At 44.5% G+C, this 17,674-nt stretch overlaps 20 non-coding genes across 20 annotated transcripts; all 20 read left to right on the top strand.

The window, feature by feature from the left end:
• The first annotated feature begins 4,333 nt into the window (after positions 1-4,333).
• Positions 4,334-4,424, top strand: trnay-gua (transfer RNA tyrosine (anticodon GUA)). The gene is given in 2 exon segments: positions 4,334-4,370; positions 4,389-4,424. It is a non-coding gene; the product is annotated as a tRNA-Tyr (tRNA).
• Positions 4,425-5,013: 589 nt separating this feature from the next.
• On the top strand, positions 5,014-5,100 carry trnay-gua (transfer RNA tyrosine (anticodon GUA)). Its single transcript is given in 2 exon segments — positions 5,014-5,050; positions 5,065-5,100. It is a non-coding gene; the product is annotated as a tRNA-Tyr (tRNA).
• Positions 5,101-5,689: 589 nt separating this feature from the next.
• On the top strand, positions 5,690-5,776 carry trnay-gua (transfer RNA tyrosine (anticodon GUA)). The gene is given in 2 exon segments: positions 5,690-5,726; positions 5,741-5,776. It is a non-coding gene; the product is annotated as a tRNA-Tyr (tRNA).
• A 589-nt stretch (positions 5,777-6,365) lies between these two features.
• On the top strand, positions 6,366-6,452 carry trnay-gua (transfer RNA tyrosine (anticodon GUA)). Its single transcript is given in 2 exon segments — positions 6,366-6,402; positions 6,417-6,452. It is a non-coding gene; the product is annotated as a tRNA-Tyr (tRNA).
• A 589-nt stretch (positions 6,453-7,041) lies between these two features.
• trnay-gua (transfer RNA tyrosine (anticodon GUA)) lies at positions 7,042-7,128 on the top strand. Its single transcript is given in 2 exon segments — positions 7,042-7,078; positions 7,093-7,128. It is a non-coding gene; the product is annotated as a tRNA-Tyr (tRNA).
• A 588-nt stretch (positions 7,129-7,716) lies between these two features.
• Positions 7,717-7,803, top strand: trnay-gua (transfer RNA tyrosine (anticodon GUA)). Its single transcript is given in 2 exon segments — positions 7,717-7,753; positions 7,768-7,803. It is a non-coding gene; the product is annotated as a tRNA-Tyr (tRNA).
• A 589-nt stretch (positions 7,804-8,392) lies between these two features.
• trnay-gua (transfer RNA tyrosine (anticodon GUA)) lies at positions 8,393-8,479 on the top strand. The gene is given in 2 exon segments: positions 8,393-8,429; positions 8,444-8,479. It is a non-coding gene; the product is annotated as a tRNA-Tyr (tRNA).
• A 580-nt stretch (positions 8,480-9,059) lies between these two features.
• On the top strand, positions 9,060-9,146 carry trnay-gua (transfer RNA tyrosine (anticodon GUA)). The gene is given in 2 exon segments: positions 9,060-9,096; positions 9,111-9,146. It is a non-coding gene; the product is annotated as a tRNA-Tyr (tRNA).
• Positions 9,147-9,735: 589 nt separating this feature from the next.
• Positions 9,736-9,822, top strand: trnay-gua (transfer RNA tyrosine (anticodon GUA)). Its single transcript is given in 2 exon segments — positions 9,736-9,772; positions 9,787-9,822. It is a non-coding gene; the product is annotated as a tRNA-Tyr (tRNA).
• Positions 9,823-10,411: 589 nt separating this feature from the next.
• Positions 10,412-10,498, top strand: trnay-gua (transfer RNA tyrosine (anticodon GUA)). Its single transcript is given in 2 exon segments — positions 10,412-10,448; positions 10,463-10,498. It is a non-coding gene; the product is annotated as a tRNA-Tyr (tRNA).
• A 589-nt stretch (positions 10,499-11,087) lies between these two features.
• Positions 11,088-11,174, top strand: trnay-gua (transfer RNA tyrosine (anticodon GUA)). Its single transcript is given in 2 exon segments — positions 11,088-11,124; positions 11,139-11,174. It is a non-coding gene; the product is annotated as a tRNA-Tyr (tRNA).
• A 589-nt stretch (positions 11,175-11,763) lies between these two features.
• trnay-gua (transfer RNA tyrosine (anticodon GUA)) lies at positions 11,764-11,850 on the top strand. Its single transcript is given in 2 exon segments — positions 11,764-11,800; positions 11,815-11,850. It is a non-coding gene; the product is annotated as a tRNA-Tyr (tRNA).
• A 589-nt stretch (positions 11,851-12,439) lies between these two features.
• On the top strand, positions 12,440-12,526 carry trnay-gua (transfer RNA tyrosine (anticodon GUA)). Its single transcript is given in 2 exon segments — positions 12,440-12,476; positions 12,491-12,526. It is a non-coding gene; the product is annotated as a tRNA-Tyr (tRNA).
• Positions 12,527-13,106: 580 nt separating this feature from the next.
• trnay-gua (transfer RNA tyrosine (anticodon GUA)) lies at positions 13,107-13,193 on the top strand. Its single transcript is given in 2 exon segments — positions 13,107-13,143; positions 13,158-13,193. It is a non-coding gene; the product is annotated as a tRNA-Tyr (tRNA).
• A 589-nt stretch (positions 13,194-13,782) lies between these two features.
• On the top strand, positions 13,783-13,869 carry trnay-gua (transfer RNA tyrosine (anticodon GUA)). The gene is given in 2 exon segments: positions 13,783-13,819; positions 13,834-13,869. It is a non-coding gene; the product is annotated as a tRNA-Tyr (tRNA).
• Positions 13,870-14,458: 589 nt separating this feature from the next.
• Positions 14,459-14,545, top strand: trnay-gua (transfer RNA tyrosine (anticodon GUA)). The gene is given in 2 exon segments: positions 14,459-14,495; positions 14,510-14,545. It is a non-coding gene; the product is annotated as a tRNA-Tyr (tRNA).
• A 589-nt stretch (positions 14,546-15,134) lies between these two features.
• Positions 15,135-15,221, top strand: trnay-gua (transfer RNA tyrosine (anticodon GUA)). The gene is given in 2 exon segments: positions 15,135-15,171; positions 15,186-15,221. It is a non-coding gene; the product is annotated as a tRNA-Tyr (tRNA).
• Positions 15,222-15,810: 589 nt separating this feature from the next.
• Positions 15,811-15,896, top strand: trnay-gua (transfer RNA tyrosine (anticodon GUA)). Its single transcript is given in 2 exon segments — positions 15,811-15,846; positions 15,861-15,896. It is a non-coding gene; the product is annotated as a tRNA-Tyr (tRNA).
• A 588-nt stretch (positions 15,897-16,484) lies between these two features.
• trnay-gua (transfer RNA tyrosine (anticodon GUA)) lies at positions 16,485-16,571 on the top strand. Its single transcript is given in 2 exon segments — positions 16,485-16,521; positions 16,536-16,571. It is a non-coding gene; the product is annotated as a tRNA-Tyr (tRNA).
• Positions 16,572-17,160: 589 nt separating this feature from the next.
• Positions 17,161-17,246, top strand: trnay-gua (transfer RNA tyrosine (anticodon GUA)). Its single transcript is given in 2 exon segments — positions 17,161-17,196; positions 17,211-17,246. It is a non-coding gene; the product is annotated as a tRNA-Tyr (tRNA).
• The last annotated feature ends 428 nt before the right edge of the window (positions 17,247-17,674 follow it).

The following is a 17,674-nucleotide window of genomic DNA, read 5'->3' on the forward strand; positions in this document are numbered from 1 at the left end:
TCCTACTGTCCTGGAGCGTGGGCCAGAGACAAGGAGGAACTAAATCCTACCCGCCAGCCCAATTTGATAAAAAGATATGAGACTGTATCTGATGACGTTTTACTCAGTTTGCTCTTTTAAACTCAATTGCTGTATCCCCTCCTCCCTCATACTGGATCTCAGGCTCTCTTTCCCTCTCATACTGCCCACACTGTATCAGTACATGCTCCCCTGTCTCTGTTTCCTGACAGTAATCACACCTTCCTGTTGGATGCTTTCATATCACATTAAAAGTCTCAACATGTTGTTTCTCACCCTCAGCCCTTGTATAGATGACCTCCTCTCTTCTGTCTCTTTCTGCCATCCTGTGTGTGTGTGTGTGTGTGTGTGTGTCGCAGATGTCAAAATCGAAATCATATTTTATTGGTCACATACACATGGTTAGCTGATGTAGCCAAATGCTTTTGCTTCTAGTTCCGACAATGCAGTAATATCTCACAAATTCACAACCACTACCTTATACACACAAATGTAAGGGATGAATAGGTACATATAAATATATGGATGAGCGATGGCTGTGCGGCATAGGCAAGATGCAGCAGATGGAATAGAGCAGTATATACGAGACGCGTGATGTAGGACATGTAAACATTATTAAAGTGGTGTTATATAAAGTGACTAATGATAGGCATCGGCAAGATGCTAAGGCACTACATCTCAGTCACTACAGACACCCTGGTGTGAATCCAGGCTGTATCACAACCGGCCGTGATTGGGAGTCCCATAGGGTGGCGCACAATTGGCCCAGCATCATCCGAGTTAGGCCGGTGTAGGCCGTCATTGTAAATATGAATTTGTTCTGAACTGACTTGCCTAGTTAAATAAAAAAACATGCTTGACCTTAGTGTCTGTGTTCCACTGCTCTTGTCATCTCTGTACCACCACTGTCCTTATCATTCCCTTAACCTCTGCCTTGCTCTTTGGCACTCCACATCTACCTCCTCTCTCCTAAGGACCTGTTTAGCTAGCATATCTAGAAGACTTCCACCCAGGGACACACTCCTTTCACACCGCTTTGATACAGCTACAAACGGAAGTGATTTTCGTAGCAGGTTAGGGGAACATTTTCCCAATCTCAACCTAATTCTCCTAACATGCTACGAAAAAGACCATTCCAGTTGTAGTGTGAAGTGTGTTTCTCCTTCCACCCCCACATGGGCTGAGATCCAAGCATAACTTCTGGGCATTGGTCTCACCCGGGAATGAATTTGGAGTACCCATATAGCAGGTATTGTCTGCTCATAATCTTGATGTGATTGGCCTGACTGAAACATGGCTTAAACCGGATTAATTTACTGTGTTAAATGAGGCCTCACCTCCTGGTTACACTAGTGACCATATCCCCCGCGCATCCAGCAAAGGCGGAGGTGTTGCTAACATTTACAAGAGCGAATTTCAATTTACAAAAAAAAAAAAAGACTGCGTTTTGGTCTTTTGAGCTTCTAGTCATGAAATCTATGCAGCCTACTCAATCACTTTTTATAGCTACTGTTTACAGGCCTCCGGGGCCATATTCAGCGTTCTTGACCGACTTCCCTGAATTCCTATCAGAACTTGTAGTCATGGCAGATAACAGATGACTTTAAAATTCACATGGAAAAGTCCACAAACCCACACCAAAAGGCTTTCGGAGCCATCATCGACTTAGTGGGTTTTGTCCAACATATCTCCGGACCTACTCACTGCCACAGTCATACTCTGGACCTAGTTTTGTCCCGTGGTATAAATATTGTGTTCCTCATAGTCCAGGATTATCAGACCACCATTTTATTACGTTTGCAATCGCAACAAATAATCTGCTCAGACCCCAACCAAGAATCATCAAAAGCTGTGTGCTATAAATTCTCGGACAACCCAAAGATTTTTCGATGCCCTTCGACTACCTCCACCTACCCAAGGACGTCAGAGTACAACTGTAAGTCTTCCGACTAGCTTGGAAAGACAATACCGTGCAGTATTGAAGAGCCCTCACTGCTGCTCGATCATCCTATTTTTCCAACTTAATTGGGGAGAATAAGAACAATCCATAATGTATTTGATGCTGTCGCAAAGCTAACTAAAAAGCAGCATTCCCAAAGAGAGGACGGCTTTCACTTGTGTGATACATTTATGAACTTTGAAAAGATCATGTACTTTTTGTCAAAGAAAGCAAATTATGGACTCCTCTTTAAATCTGCATATTTCTCCAAAGCTCAGTTATACTGAATCTGCACAACACTGCCAGGACCTAGGATCAAGAGAGACACTCAAAGTGTTTTAGTACTATATCTCTTGACACATTGATGAAAATAGTCATGGCCACTAAACCTTCAAGCTTGCATACTGGACCCTATTAAACTAAACGATTGAAAGAGTTGTTTCCTGTGCTTGGCCCTCCTATGTTGAATATAATAAAACGTCTCCCTATCCACCAGATGTGTACCAGACTCACTAAAAGTGGCAGTAATAAAAGCCTCTCTTGAAAAAGCCAAACCTTGACCCAGAAAATATAAAAAAACTATCGGCCTATATCGAATCTCCCAATCCTCTAGCACTGAGACTGCACTCGTGAAGGTGGTAAATTACATTTTAATGGCATCAGACCAAGGCTCTGCAGCTGTCCTCATGCTCCTAGACCTTAGTGCTGCTTTTGAAGCTGCGGTCATCCCCCTCTTCAAAGGGGGGGATACTCTTGACCCAAACTGCTACAGACTTATATCTATCCTACCGTGCCTTTCTAAGGTCTTCGAAAGCCAAGTCAACAAACAGATTACCGACCATTTCGAATCTCACCATACCTTCTCTGCTATGCAATCTGGTTTCAGAGCTGGTCATGGGTGCACCTCAGCCACGCTCAAGGTCCTAAACGATATCTTAACCGCCATCGATAAGAAACATTACTGTGCAGCCGTATTCATTGATCTGGCCAAGGCTTTCGACTCTGTCAATCACCACATCCTCATCGGCAGACTCGACAGCCTTGGTTTCTCAAATGATTGCCTCGCCTGGTTCACCAACTACTTCTCTGATAGAGTTCAGTGTGTCAAATCGGAGGGTCTGCTGTCCGGACCTCTGGCAGTCTCTATGGGGGTGCCACAGGGTTCAATTCTTGGACCGACTCTCTTCTCTGTATACATCAATGAGGTCGCTCTTGCTGCTGGTGAGTCTCTGATCCACCTCTACGCAGCCGACACCATTCTGTATACTTCCGGCCCTTCTTTGGACACTGTGTTAACAACCCTCCAGGCAAGCTTCAATGCCATACAACTCTCCTTCCGTGGCCTCCAATTGCTCTTAAATACAAGTAAAACTAAATGCATGCTCTTCAACCGATCGCTACCTGCACCTACCCGCCTGTCCAACATCACTACTCTGGACGGCTCTGACTTAGAATACGTGGACAACTACAAATACTTAGGTGTCTGGTTAGACTGTAAACTCTCCTTCCAGACCCATATCAAACATCTCCAATCCAAAGTTAAATCTAGAATTGGCTTCCTATTTCGCAACAAAGCATCCTTCACTCATGCTGCCAAACATACCCTTGTAAAACTGACCATCCTACCAATCCTCGACTTTGGCGATGTCATTTACAAAATAGCCTCCAATACCCTACTCAACAAATTGGATGCAGTCTATCACAGTGCAATCCGTTTTGTCACCAAAGCCCCATATACTACCCACCATGCAATCCTTAGGTCACTGGTTCAAATCTGTCTCGAAGGATTGTACATTTTCTTGTGGCTTACGCCAACTTTTTGACAGCAGTGCACCTTGACATGTGCTTGACAAAAAATATCTTTCAATGAGAGAAGAAATCTTCACTTGTTGACCTTTGATTGGAATGTTGGTAGAGCAGCAGAGAGTTCTCGAGGTTGCAACAGTCCTTAGGTCGCTGACTCAGAAGAGTATAACTTTTTCTGCTATTGTGCCAAGTTTTTGACTTATACCTAGTGTTTCCCCAAAAGCAAGCCATTCCCTGAGCGGGAATCAAACCCAGGCCGCGGTGGTAAATGAACCGAATCCTAACCACTAGACCAACAGGGAGAGAGAAAAAGACATTTCGCAGTGAGGGGGCTAAACAGCGATTTTATTCCTCGGCTCACTTTTTGTCTATTCCCAAATGCAACTACTTGCCATCTAAGGGGATGTAGCTCAGAGGAATAGAGCATTAGTTGAACGTACGAAGACCTGGGGGCAATCCTCAGCAGCTCCAAGACACCACCAAACTCAGCAGAATAATTTCTTAAAGGCAACTTATGCTTCTGCCGAACCTCTGACCATCTAGGTGATGGCGTTTGACCACGTTTGTCACCCTTCGATAGCTCAGTTGGTAGAGTGGAGGACTGTAGGTGAAATTGCTGTATGTAATCCTTAGGTCGCTGGTTCAAATCCGGCTCGAAGGATTGTACATTTTCTTGTGGCTTACGCCAACTTTTTGACAGCAGTGCACTTTGACATGTGCTTGACAAAAAATATCTTTCCCTGAGAGAAGAAATCTTCACTTGTTGACCTTTGATACGAATGTTGGTAGAGCAGCAGAGAGTTCTCGAGATTGCAACAGTCCTTAGGTCGCTGACTCAGAAGAGTATAACTTTTTCTGCAATTCTGCCAAGTTTTTGACTTATGCCTAGTGTTTCCCCAAAAGCAAGCCATTCCCTGAGCGGGAATCAAACCCAGGCCGCGGTGGTAAATGAACCGAATCCTAACCACTAGACCAACAGGGACAGAGAAAAAGACATTTCGCAGTGAGGGGGCTAAACAGCGATTTTATTCCTCGGCTCACTTTTTGTCTATTCCCAAATCCAACTACTTGCAATCTAAGGGGATGTAGCTCAGAGGAATAGAGCATTAGCTGAACGTACGAAGACCTGAGGGCAATCCTCAGCAGCTCCAAGACACCACCAAACTCAGCAGAATCATTTCTTAAAGGGAACATATGCTTCTGCCGAACCTCTGACCATCTAGGTGATGTCGTTTGACCACATTTGTCACCCTTCGATAGCTCAGTTGGTAGAGCGGAGGACTGTAGGTGAAATTGCTGTAATCCTTAGGTCCCTGGTTCAAATCCGGTTTGAAGGATTGTACATTTTCTTGTGGCTTACGCCAACTTTTTGACAGCAGTGCACTTTGACATGTGCTTGACAAAAATTATCTTTACCTGAGAGAAGAAAACTTCACTTGTTGACCTTTGATACGAATGTTGGTCGAGCAGCAGAGAGTTCTCGAGATTGCAACAGTCCTTAGGTCGCTGACTCAGAAGAGTATAACTTTTTCTGCAATTGTGCCAAGTTTTTGACTTATGCCTAGTGTTTCCCCAAAAGCAAGCCATTCCCTGAGCGGGAATCAAACCCAGGCCGCGGTGGTAAATGAACCAAATCTTAACCACTAGACCAACAGGGACAGAGAAAAAGACATTTCGCAGTGAGGGGGCTAAACAGCGATTTTATTCCTCAGCTCACTTTTTGTCTATTCCGAAATGCAACTACTTGCAATCTAAGGGGATGTAGCTCAGAGGAATAGAGCATTAGTTGAACGTACAAAGACCTGGGGGCAATCCTCAGCAGCTCCAAGACACCACCAAACTCAGCAGAATAATTTCTTAAAGGGAACATATGCTTCTGCCGAACCTCTGACTATCTAGGTGATGGCATTTAACCACATTTGTCACCCTTCGATAGCTCAGTTGGTAGAGCGGAGGACTGTAGGTGCAATTGCTGTAATCCTTAGGTCCCTGGTTCAAATCTGGTTTGAAGGATTGTACGTTTTCTTGTGGCTTACGCCAACTTTTTGACAGCAGTGCACTTTGACATGTGCTTGACAAAAATTATCTTTACCTGAGAGAAGAAAACTTCACTTGTTGACCTTTGATACGAATGTTGGTCGAGCAGCAGAGAGTTCTCGAGATTGCAACACTCCTTAGGTCGCTGACTCAGAAGAGTATAACTTTTTCTGCAATTGTGCCAAGTTTTTGACTTATGCCTAGTGTTTCCCCAAAAGCAAGCCTTTCCCTGAGCGGGAATCAAACCCAGGCCGCGTTGGTAAATGAACCAAATCCTAACCACTAGACCAACAGGGACAGAGAAAAAGACATTTCGCAGTGAGGGGGCTAAACAGCGATTTTATTCCTCGGCTCACTTTTTGTCTATTCCCAAATGCAACTACTTGCAATCTAAGGGGATGTAGCTCAGAGGAATAGAGCATTAGTTGAACGTACGAAGACCTGGTGGCAATCCTCAGCAGCTCCAAGACACCACCAAACTCAGCAGAATCATTTCTTAAAGGGAACATATGCTTCTGCCGAACCTCTGACCATCTAGGTGATGTCGTTTGACCACATTTGTCACCCTTCGATAGCTCAGTTGGTAGAGCGGAGGACTGTAGGTGTAATTGCTGTAATCCTTAGGTCTCTGGTTCAAATCAGGCTTGAAGGATTGTACATTTTCTTGTGGCTTACGCCAACTTTTTGACAGCAGTGCACTTTGACATGTGCTTGACAAAAATTATCTTTACCTGAGAGAAGAAAACTTCACTTGTTGACCTTTGATACGAATGTTGGTCGAGCAGCAGAGAGTTCTCGAGATTGCAACACTCCTTAGGTCGCTGACTCAGAAGAGTATAACTTTTTCTGCAATTGTGCCAAGTTTTTGACTTATGCCTAGTGTTTCCCCAAAAGCAAGCCTTTCCCTGAGCGGGAATCAAACCCAGGCCGCGGTGGTAAATGAACCAAATCTTAACCACTAGACCAACAGGGACAGAGAAAATGACATTTCGCAGTGAGGGGGCTAAACAGCGATTTTATTCCTCGGCTCACTTTTTGTCTATTCCCAAATGCAACTACTTGCAATCTAAGGGGATGTAGCTCAGAGGAATAGAGCATTAGTTGAACGTACGAAGACCTGGGGGCAATCCTCAGCAGCTCCAAGACACCACCAAACTCAGCAGAATCATTTCTTAAAGGGAACATATGCTTCTGCCGATCCACTGACCATCTAGGTGATGGCATTTAACCACATTTGTCACCCTTCCATAGCTCAGTTGGTAGAGCGGAGGACTGTAGGTGCAATTGCTGTAATCCTTAGGTCGCTGGTTCAAATCCGGCTCGAAGGATTCTACATTTTCTTGTGGCTTACGCCAACTTTTTGACAGCAGTGCACTTTGACATGTACTTGACAAAAATATATTTACCTGAGAGAAGAAAACTTCACTTGTTGACCTTTGATACGAATGTTGGTCGAGCAGCAGAGAGTTCTCGAGATTGCAACACTCCTTAGGTCGCTGACTCAGAAGAGTATAACTTTTTCTGCAATTGTGCCAAGTTTTTGACTTATGCCTAGTGTTTCCCCAAAAGCAAGCCCTTCCCTGAGCGGGAATCAAACCCAGGCCGTGGTGGTAAATGAACCGAATCCTAACCACTAGACCAACAGGGAGAGAGAAAAAGACATTTCGCAGTGAGGGGGCTAAACAGCGATTTTATTCCTCGGCTCACTTTTTGTCTATTCCCAAATGCAACTACTTGCAATCTAAGGGGATGTAGCTCAGAGGAATAGAGCATTAGTTGAACGTACGAAGACCTGGTTACAATCCTCAGCAGCTCCAAGACACCACCAAACTCAGCAGAATCATTTCTTAAAGGGAACATATGCTTCTGCCGAACCTCTGACCATCTAGGTGATGTCGTTTGACCACATTTGTCATCCTTCGATAGCTCAGTTGGTAGAGCGGAGGACTGTAGGTGTAATTGCTGTAATCCTTAGGTCGCTGGTTCAAATCCGGCTTGAAGGATTGTACATTTTCTTGTGGCTTACGCCAACTTTTTGACAGCAGTGCACTTTGACATGTGCTTGACAAAAAATATCTTTCCCTGAGAGAAGAAATCTTCACTTGTTGACCTTTGATACAAATGTTGGTCGAGCAGCAGAGAATTCTCGAGATTGCAACAGTCCTTAGGTCGCTGACTCAGAAGAGTATAACTTTTTCTGCAATTGTGCCAAGTTTTTGACTTATGCCTAGTGTTTCCCCAAAAGCAAGCCATTCCCTGAGCGGGAATCAAACCCAGGCCGCGGTGGTAAATGAACCAAATCTTAACCACTAGACCAACAGGGACAGAGAAAAAGACATTTCGCAGTGAGGGGGCTAAACAGCGATTTTATTCCTCGGCTCACTTTTTGTCTATTCCCAAATGCAACTACTTGCAATCTAAGGGGATGTAGCTCAGAGGAATAGAGCATTAGTTGAACGTACGAAGACCTGGGGGCAATACTCAGCAGCTCCAAGACACCACCAAACTCAGCAGAATCATTTCTTAAAGGGAACATATGCTTCTGCCGAACCTCTGACCATCTAGGTGATGTCGTTTGACCACATTTGTCACCCTTCGATAGCTCAGTTGGTAGAGCGGAGGACTGTAGGTGAAATTGCTGTAATCCTTAGGTCGCTGGTTCAAATACGGCTTGAGGGATTGTACATTTTCTTGTGGCTTACGCCAACTTTTTGACAGCAGTGCACTTTGACATGTGCTTGACAAAAAATATATTTCCCTGAGAGAAGAAATCTTCACTTGTTGACCTTTGATACGAATGTTGGTAGAGCAGCAGAGAGTTCTCGACATTGCAACAGTCCTTAGGTCGCTGACTCAGAAGAGTATAACTTTTTCTGCAATTGTGCCAAGTTTTTGACTTATGCCTAGTGTTTCCCCAAAAGCAAGCCATTCCCTGAGCGGGAATCAAACTCAGGTAAATGAACCGAATCCTAACCACTAGACCAACAGGGAGAGAGAAAAAGGCTTTTCGCGGTGAGGGGGCTAAACAGCGATTTTATTCCTCGGCTCACTTTTTGTCTATTCCCAAATGCAACTACTTGCAATCTAAGGGGATGTAGTTCAGAGGAATAGAGCATTAGTTGAACGTACGAAGACCTGGGGGCAATCCTCAGCAGCTCCAAGACACCACCAAACTCAGCAGAATCATTTCTTAAAGGGAACATATGCTTCTGCCGAACCTCTGACTATCTAGGTGATGGCATTTAAGCACATTTGTCACCCTTCGATAGCTCAGTTGGTAGAGCGGAGGACTGTAGTTGAAATTGCTGTAATCCTTAGGTCCCTGGTTCAAATCCGGTTTGAAGGATTGTACATTTTCTTGTGGCTTACGCCAACTTTTTGACAGCAGTGCACTTTGACATGTGCTTGACAAAAATTATCTTTACCTGAGAGAAGAAAACTTCACTTGTTGACCTTTGATACGAATGTTGGTCGAGCAGCAGAGAGTTCTCGAGATTGCAACAGTCCTTAGGTCGCTGACTCAGAAGAGTATAACTTTTTCTGCAATTGTGCCAAGTTTTTGACTTATGCCTAGTGTTTCCCCAAAAGCAAGCCATTCCCTGAGCGGGAATCAAACCCAGGCCGCGGTGGTAAATGAACCAAATCTTAACCACTAGACCAACAGGGACAGAGAAAAAGACATTTCGCAGTGAGGGGGCTAAACAGCGATTTTATTCCTCAGCTCACTTTTTGTCTATTCCGAAATGCAACTACTTGCAATCTAAGGGGATGTAGCTCAGAGGAATAGAGCATTAGTTGAACGTACGAAGACCTGGGGGCAATCCTCAGCAGCTCCAAGACACCACCAAACTCAGCAGAATAATTTCTTAAAGGGAACATATGCTTCTGCCGAACCTCTGACTATCTAGGTGATGGCATTTAACCACATTTGTCACCCTTCGATAGCTCAGTTGGTAGAGCGGAGGACTGTAGGTGAAATTGCTGTAATCCTTAGGTCCCTGGTTCAAATCTGGTTTGAAGGATTGTACATTTTCTTGTGGCTTACGCCAACTTTTTGACAGCAGTGCACTTTGACATGTGCTTGACAAAAATTATCTTTACCTGAGAGAAGAAAACTTCACTTGTTGACCTTTGATACGAATGTTGGTCGAGCAGCAGAGAGTTCTCGAGATTGCAACACTCCTTAGGTCGCTGACTCAGAAGAGTATAACTTTTTCTGCAATTGTGCCAAGTTTTTGACTTATGCCTAGTGTTTCCCCAAAAGCAAGCCTTTCCCTGAGCGGGAATCAAACCCAGGCCGCGGTGGTAAATGAACCAAATCCTAACCACTAGACCAACAGGGACAGAGAAAAAGACATTTCGCAGTGAGGGGGCTAAACAGCGATTTTATTACTCGGCTCACTTTTTGTCTATTCCCAAATGCAACTACTTGCAATCTAAGGGGATGTAGCTCAGAGGAATAGAGCATTAGTTGAACGTACGAAGACCTGGTGGCAATCCTCAGCAGCTCCAAGACACCACCAAACTCAGCAGAATCATTTCTTAAAGGGAACATATGCTTCTGCCGAACCTCTGACCATCTAGGTGATGTCGTTTGACCACATTTGTCACCCTTCGATAGCTCAGTTGGTAGAGCGGAGGACTGTAGGTGTAATTGCTGTAATCCTTAGGTCTCTGGTTCAAATCAGGCTTGAAGGATTGTACATTTTCTTGTGGCTTACGCCATCTTTTTGACAGCAGTGCACTTTGACATGTGCTTGACAAAAATTATCTTTACCTGAGAGAAGAAAACTTCACTTGTTGACCTTTGATACGAATGTTGGTCGAGCAGCAGAGAGTTCTCGAGATTGCAACACTCCTTAGGTCGCTGACTCAGAAGAGTATAACTTTTTCTGCAATTGTGCCAAGTTTTTGACTTATGCCTAGTGTTTCCCCAAAAGCAAGCCTTTCCCTGAGCGGGAATCAAACCCAGGCCGCGGTGGTAAATGAACCAAATCTTAACCACTAGACCAACAGGGACAGAGAAAATGACATTTCGCAGTGAGGGGGCTAAACAGCGATTTTATTCCTCGGCTCACTTTTTGTCTATTCCCAAATGCAACTACTTGCAATCTAAGGGGATGTAGCTCAGAGGAATAGAGCATTAGTTGAACGTACGAAGACCTGGGGGCAATCCTCAGCAGCTCCAAGACACCACCAAACTCAGCAGAATCATTTCTTAAAGGGAACATATGCTTCTGCCGATCCTCTGACCATCTAGGTGATGGCATTTAACCACATTTGTCACCCTTCCATAGCTCAGTTGGTAGAGCGGAGGACTGTAGGTGCAATTGCTGTAATCCTTAGGTCGCTGGTTCAAATCCGGCTCGAAGGATTCTACATTTTCTTGTGGCTTACGCCAACTTTTTGACAGCAGTGCACTTTGACATGTACTTGACAAAAATTATCTTTACCTGAGAGAAGAAAACTTCACTTGTTGACCTTTGATACGAATGTTGGTCGAGCAGCAGAGAGTTCTCGAGATTGCAACACTCCTTAGGTCGCTGACTCAGAAGAGTATAACTTTTTCTGCAATTGTGCCAAGTTTTTGACTTATGCCTAGTGTTTCCCCAAAAGCAAGCCCTTCCCTGAGCGGGAATCAAACCCAGGCCGTGGTGGTAAATGAACCGAATCCTAACCACTAGACCAACAGGGACAGAGAAAAATACATTTCGCAGTGAGGGGGCTAAACAGCGATTTTATTCCTCGGCTCACTTTTTGTCTATTCCCAAATGCAACTACTTGCAATCTAAGGGGATGTAGCTCAGAGGAATAGAGCATTAGTTGAACGTACGAAGACCTGGTTACAATCCTCAGCAGCTCCAAGACACCACCAAACTCAGCAGAATCATTTCTTAAAGGGAACATATGCTTCTGCCGAACCTCTGACCATCTAGGTGATGTCGTTTGACCACATTTGTCATCCTTCGATAGCTCAGTTGGTAGAGCGGAGGACTGTAGGTGTAATTGCTGTAATCCTTAGGTGGCTGGTTCAAATCCGGCTTGAAGGATTGTACATTTTCTTGTGGCTTACGCCAACTTTTTGACAGCAGTGCACTTTGACATGTGCTTGACAAAAAATATCTTTCCCTGAGAGAAGAAATCTTCACTTGTTGACCTTTGATACAAATGTTGGTCGAGCAGCAGAGAGTTCTCGAGATTGCAACAGTCCTTAGGTCGCTGACTCAGAAGAGTATAACTTTTTCTGCAATTGTGCCAAGTTTTTGACTTATGCCTAGTGTTTCCCCAAAAGCAAGCCATTCCCTGAGCGGGAATCAAACCCAGGCCGCTGTGGTAAATGAACCAAATCTTAACCACTAGACCAACAGGGACAGAGAAGAAGACATTTCGCAGTGAGGGGGCTAAACAGCGATTTTATTCCTCGGCTCACTTTTTGTCTATTCCCAAATGCAACTACTTGCAATCTAAGGGGATGTAGCTCAGAGGAATAAAGCATTAGTTGAACGTACGAAGACCTGGGGGCAATCCTCAGCAGCTCCAAGACACCACCAAACTCAGCAGAATCATTTCTTAAAGGGAACATATGCTTCTGCCGAACCTCTGACCATCTAGGTGATGTCGTTTGACCACATTTGTCACCCTTCGATAGCTCAGTTGGTAGAGCGGAGGACTGTAGGTGAAATTGCTGTAATCCTTAGGTCGCTGGTTCAAATACGGCTTGAGGGATTGTACATTTTCTTGTGGCTTACGCCAACTTTTTGACAGCAGTGCACTTTGACATGTGCTTGACAAAAAATATATTTCCCTGAGAGAAGAAATCTTCACTTGTTGACCTTTGATACGAATGTTGGTAGAGCAGCAGAGAGTTCTCGACATTGCAACAGTCCTTAGGTCGCTGACTCAGAAGAGTATAACTTTTTCTGCAATTGTGCCAAGTTTTTGACTTATGCCTAGTGTTTCCCCAAAAGCAAGCCATTCCCTGAGCGGGAATCAAACTCAGGTAAATGAACCGAATCCTAACCACTAGACCAACAGGGAGAGAGAAAAAGGCATTTCGCGGTGAGGGGGCTAAACAGCGATTTTATTCCTCGGCTCACTTTTTGTCTATTCCCAAATGCAACTACTTGCAATCTAAGGGGATGTAGTTCAGAGGAATAGAGCATTAGTTGAACGTACGAAGACCTGGGGGCAATCCTCAGCAGCTCCAAGACACCACCAAACTCAGCAGAATCATTTCTTAAAGGGAACATATGCTTCTGCCGAACCTCTGACTATCTAGGTGATGGCATTTAACCACATTTGTCACCCTTCGATAGCTCAGTTGGTAGAGCGGAGGACTGTAGGTGAAATTGCTGTAATCCTTAGGTCGCTGGTTCAAATCCGGCTCGAAGGATTCTACATTTTCTTGTGGCTTACGCCAACTTTTTGACAGCAGTGCACTTTGACATGTGCTTGACAAAAAATATCTTTCCCTGAGAGAAGAAAACTTCACTTGTTTACCTTTGATACGAATGTTGGTAGAGCAGCAGAGAGTTCTCGAGATTGCAACAGTCCTTAGGTCGCTGACTCAGAAGAGTATAACTTTTTCTGCAATTGTGCCAAGTTTTTGACTTATGCCTAGTGATTCCCCAAAAGCAAGCCATTCCCTGAGCGGGAATCAAACCCAGGCCGCGGTGGTAAATGAACCGAATCCTAACCACTAGGCCAACAGGGAGAGAGAAAAAGACATTTCGAAGTGAGGGGGCTAAACAGCGATTTTATTCCTCGGCTCACTTTTTGTCTATTCCCAAATGCAACTACTTGCAATCTAAGGGGATGTAGCTCAGAGGAATAGAGCATTAGTTGAACGTACAAAGACCTGGGGGCAATCCTCAGCAGCTCCAAGACACCACCAAACTCAGCAGAATCATTTCTTAAAGGGAACATATGCTTCTGCCGAACCTCTGACCATCTAGGTTATGGCGTTTGACCACATTTGTCACCCTTAGATAGCTCAGTTGGTAGAGCGGAGGACTGTAGGTGAAATTGCTGTAATCCTTAGGTCGCTGGTTTAAATCCGGCTCGAAGGATTCTACATTTTCTTGTGGCTTACGCCAACTTTTTGACAGCAGTGCACTTTGACCTGTGCTTGACAAAAAATATCTTTCCCTGAGAGAAGAAATCTTCACTTGTTGACCTTTGATACGAATGTTGGTAGAGCAGCAGAGAGTTCTCGAGACTGCAACAGTCCTTAGGTCGCTGACTCAGAAGAGTATAACCTTTTCTGCAATTGTGCCAAGTTTTTGACTTATGCCTAGTGTTTCCACAAAAGCAAGCCCTTCCCTGAGCGGGAATCAAAACAAGGCCGCAGTGGTAAATGAACCGAATCCTAACCACTAGACCAACAGGGAGAGAGAAAAAGACATTTCGCAGTGAGGGGGCTAAACAGCGATTTTATTCCTCGGCTCACTTTTTGTCTATTCCCAAATGCAACTACTTGCAATCTAAGGGGATGTAGCTCAGAGGAATAGAGCCTTAGTTGAACGTACGAAGACCTGGGGGCAATCCTCAGCAGCTCCAAGACACCACCAAACTCAGCAGAATCATTTCTTAAAGGGAACATATGCTTCTGCCGAACCTCTGACTATCTAGGTGATGGCATTTAACCACATTTGTCACCATTCGATAGCTCAGTTGGTAGAGCGGAGGACTGTAGGTGAAATTGCTGTAATCCTTAGGTCGCTGGTTCAAATCCGGCTCGAAAGATTCTACATTTTCTTGTGGCTTACGCCAACTTTTTGACAGCAGTGCACTTTGACATGTGCTTGACAAAAAATATCTTTCCCTGAGAGAAGAAAACTTCACTTGTTTACCTTTGATACGAATGTTGGTAGAGCAGCAGAGAGTTCTCGAGATTGCAACAGTCCTTAGGTCGCTGACTCAGAAGAGTATAACTTTTTCTGCAATTGTGCCAAGTTTTTGACTTATGCCTAGTGATTCCCCAAAAGCAAGCCATTCCCTGAGCGGGAATCAAACCCAGGCCGCGGTGGTAAATGAACCGAATCCTAACCACTAGGCCAACAGGGAGAGAGAAAAAGACATTTCGAAGTGAGGGGGCTAAACAGCGATTTTATTCCTCGGCTCACTTTTTGTCTATTCCCAAATGCAACTACTTGCAATCTAAGGGGATGTAGCTCAGAGGAATAGAGCATTAGTTGAACGTACAAAGACCTGGGGGCAATCCTCAGCAGCTCCAAGACACCACCAAACTCAGCAGAATCATTTCTTAAAGGGAACATATGCTTCTGCCGAACCTCTGACCATCTAGGTTATGGCGTTTGACCACATTTGTCACCCTTAGATAGCTCAGTTGGTAGAGCGGAGGACTGTAGGTGAAATTGCTGTAATCCTTAGGTCGCAGGTTCAAATCCGGCTCGAAGGATTGTACATTTTCTTGTGGCTTACGCCAACTTTTTGACAGCAGTGCACTTTGACCTGTGCTTGACAAAAAATATCTTTCCCTGAGAGAAGAAATCTTCACTTGTTGACCTTTGATACGAATGTTGGTAGAGCAGCAGAGAGTTCTCGAGATTGCAACAGTCCTTAGGTCGCTGACTCGGAAGAGTATAACTTTTTCTGCAATTGTGCCAAGTTTTTGACTTATGCCTAGTGTTTCCCCAAAAGTAAGCCATTCCCTGAGCGGGAATCAAACCCAGGCCGCGGTGGTAAATGAACCGAATCCTAACCACTAGACCAACAGGGAGAGAGAAAAAGACATTTCGCAGTGAGGGTGCTAAACAGCGATTTTATTCCTCAGCTCACTTTTTGTCTATTCCCAAATGCAACTACTTGCAATCTAAGGGGATGTAGCTCAGAGGAATAGAGCATTAGTTGAACGTACAAAGACCTGGGGGCAATCCTCAGCAGCTCCAAGACACCACCAAACTCAGCAGAATCATTTCTTAAAGGGAACATATGCTTCTGCCGAACCTCTGACCATCTAGGTTATGGCGTTTGACCACATTTTTCACCCTTAGATAGCTCAGTTGGTAGAGCGGAGACTGTAGGTGAAATTGCTGTAATCCTTAGGTCGCTGGTTCAAATCCGGCTCGAAGGATTGTACATTTTCTTGTGGCTTACGCCAACTTTTTGACAGCAGTACACTTTGACATGTGCTTGACAAAAAATATCTTTCCCTGAGAGAAGAAAACTTCACTTGTTGACCTTTGATACGAATGTTGGTAGACCAGCAGAGAGTTCTCGAGATTGCAACAGTCCTTAGGTCGCTGACTCAGAAGAGTATAACTTTTTCTGCAATTGTGCCAAGTTTTTGACTTATGCCTAGTGTTTCCCCAAAAGCAAGCACTTCCCTGAGCGGGAATCAAAACAAGGCCGCAGTGGTAAATGAACCGAATCCTAACCACTAGACCAACAGGGAGAGAGAAAAAGACATTTCACAGTGATGGGGCTAAACAGCGATTTTATTCCTCGGCTCACTTTTGTCTATTCCCAAATGCAACTACTTGCAATCTAAGGGGATGTAGCTCAGAGGAATAGAGCATTAGTTGAACGTACGAAGACCTGGGGGCAATCCTCAGCAGCTCCAAGACACCACCAAACTCAGCAGAATCATTTCTTAAAGGGAACATATGCTTCTGCCGAACCTCTGACCATCTAGGTGATGGCGTTTGACCATATTTATTACCCTTCGATAGCTCAGTTGGTAGAGCGGAGGACTGTAGGTGAAATTGCTGTAATCCTTAGGTCGCTGGTTCAAATCCGGCTCGAAGGATTGTACTATTTCTTGTGGCTTACGCCAACTTTTTGATAGCAGTGCACTTTGACATGTGCTTGACAAAAAATATCTTTCCCTGAGAGAAGAAATCTTCACTTGTTGACCTTTGATACGAATGTTGGTAGAGCAGCAGAGAGTTCTCGAGATTGCAACAGTCCTTAGGTCGCTGACTCGGAAGAGTATAACTTTTTCTGCAATTGTGCCAAGTTTTTGACTTATGCCTAGTGTTTCCCCAAAAGTAAGCCATTCCCTGAGCGGGAATCAAACCCAGGCCGCGGTGGTAAATGAACCGAATCCTAACCACTAGACCAACAGGGAGAGAGAAAAAGACATTTCGCAGTGAGGGTGCTAAACAGCGATTTTATTCCTCAGCTCACTTTTTGTCTATTCCCAAATGCAACTACTTGCAATCTAAGGGGATGTAGCTCAGAGGAATAGAGCATTAGTTGAACGTACAAAGACCTGGGGGCAATCCTCAGCAGCTCCAAGACACCACCAAACTCAGCAGAATCATTTCTTAAAGGGAACATATGCTTCTGCCGAACCTCTGACCATCTAGGTTATGGCGTTTGACCACATTTTTCACCCTTAGATAGCTCAGTTGGTAGAGCGGAGACTGTAGGTGAAATTGCTGTAATCCTTAGGTCGCTGGTTCAAATCCGGCTCGAAGGATTGTACATTTTCTTGTGGCTTACGCCAACTTTTTGACAGCAGTACACTTTGACATGTGCTTGACAAAAATATCTTTCCCTGAGAGAAGAAAACTTCACTTGTTGACCTTTGATACGAATGTTGGTAGACCAGCAGAGAGTTCTCGAGATTGCAACAGTCCTTAGGTCGCTGACTCAGAAGAGTATAACTTTTTCTGCAATTGTGCCAAGTTTTTGACTTGGCCTAGTGTTTCCCCAAAAGCCAGCACTTCCTGAGCGGGAATCAAAAACAAGGCCGCAGTGGTAAATGAAACCGACTCCTAACCACTAGACCAACAGGGAGAGAGAAAAAGACATTTCACAGTGGATGGGGCTAAACAGCGATTTCTATTCCTCGGCTCACTTTTTGTCTATTCCCAAATGCAACTACTTGCAATCTAAGGGGATGTA

This window comes from Oncorhynchus kisutch, linkage group LG9 (assembly GCF_002021735.2).
Source record: "Oncorhynchus kisutch isolate 150728-3 linkage group LG9, Okis_V2, whole genome shotgun sequence".
Lineage (NCBI taxonomy): Eukaryota > Metazoa > Chordata > Actinopteri > Salmoniformes > Salmonidae > Oncorhynchus > Oncorhynchus kisutch.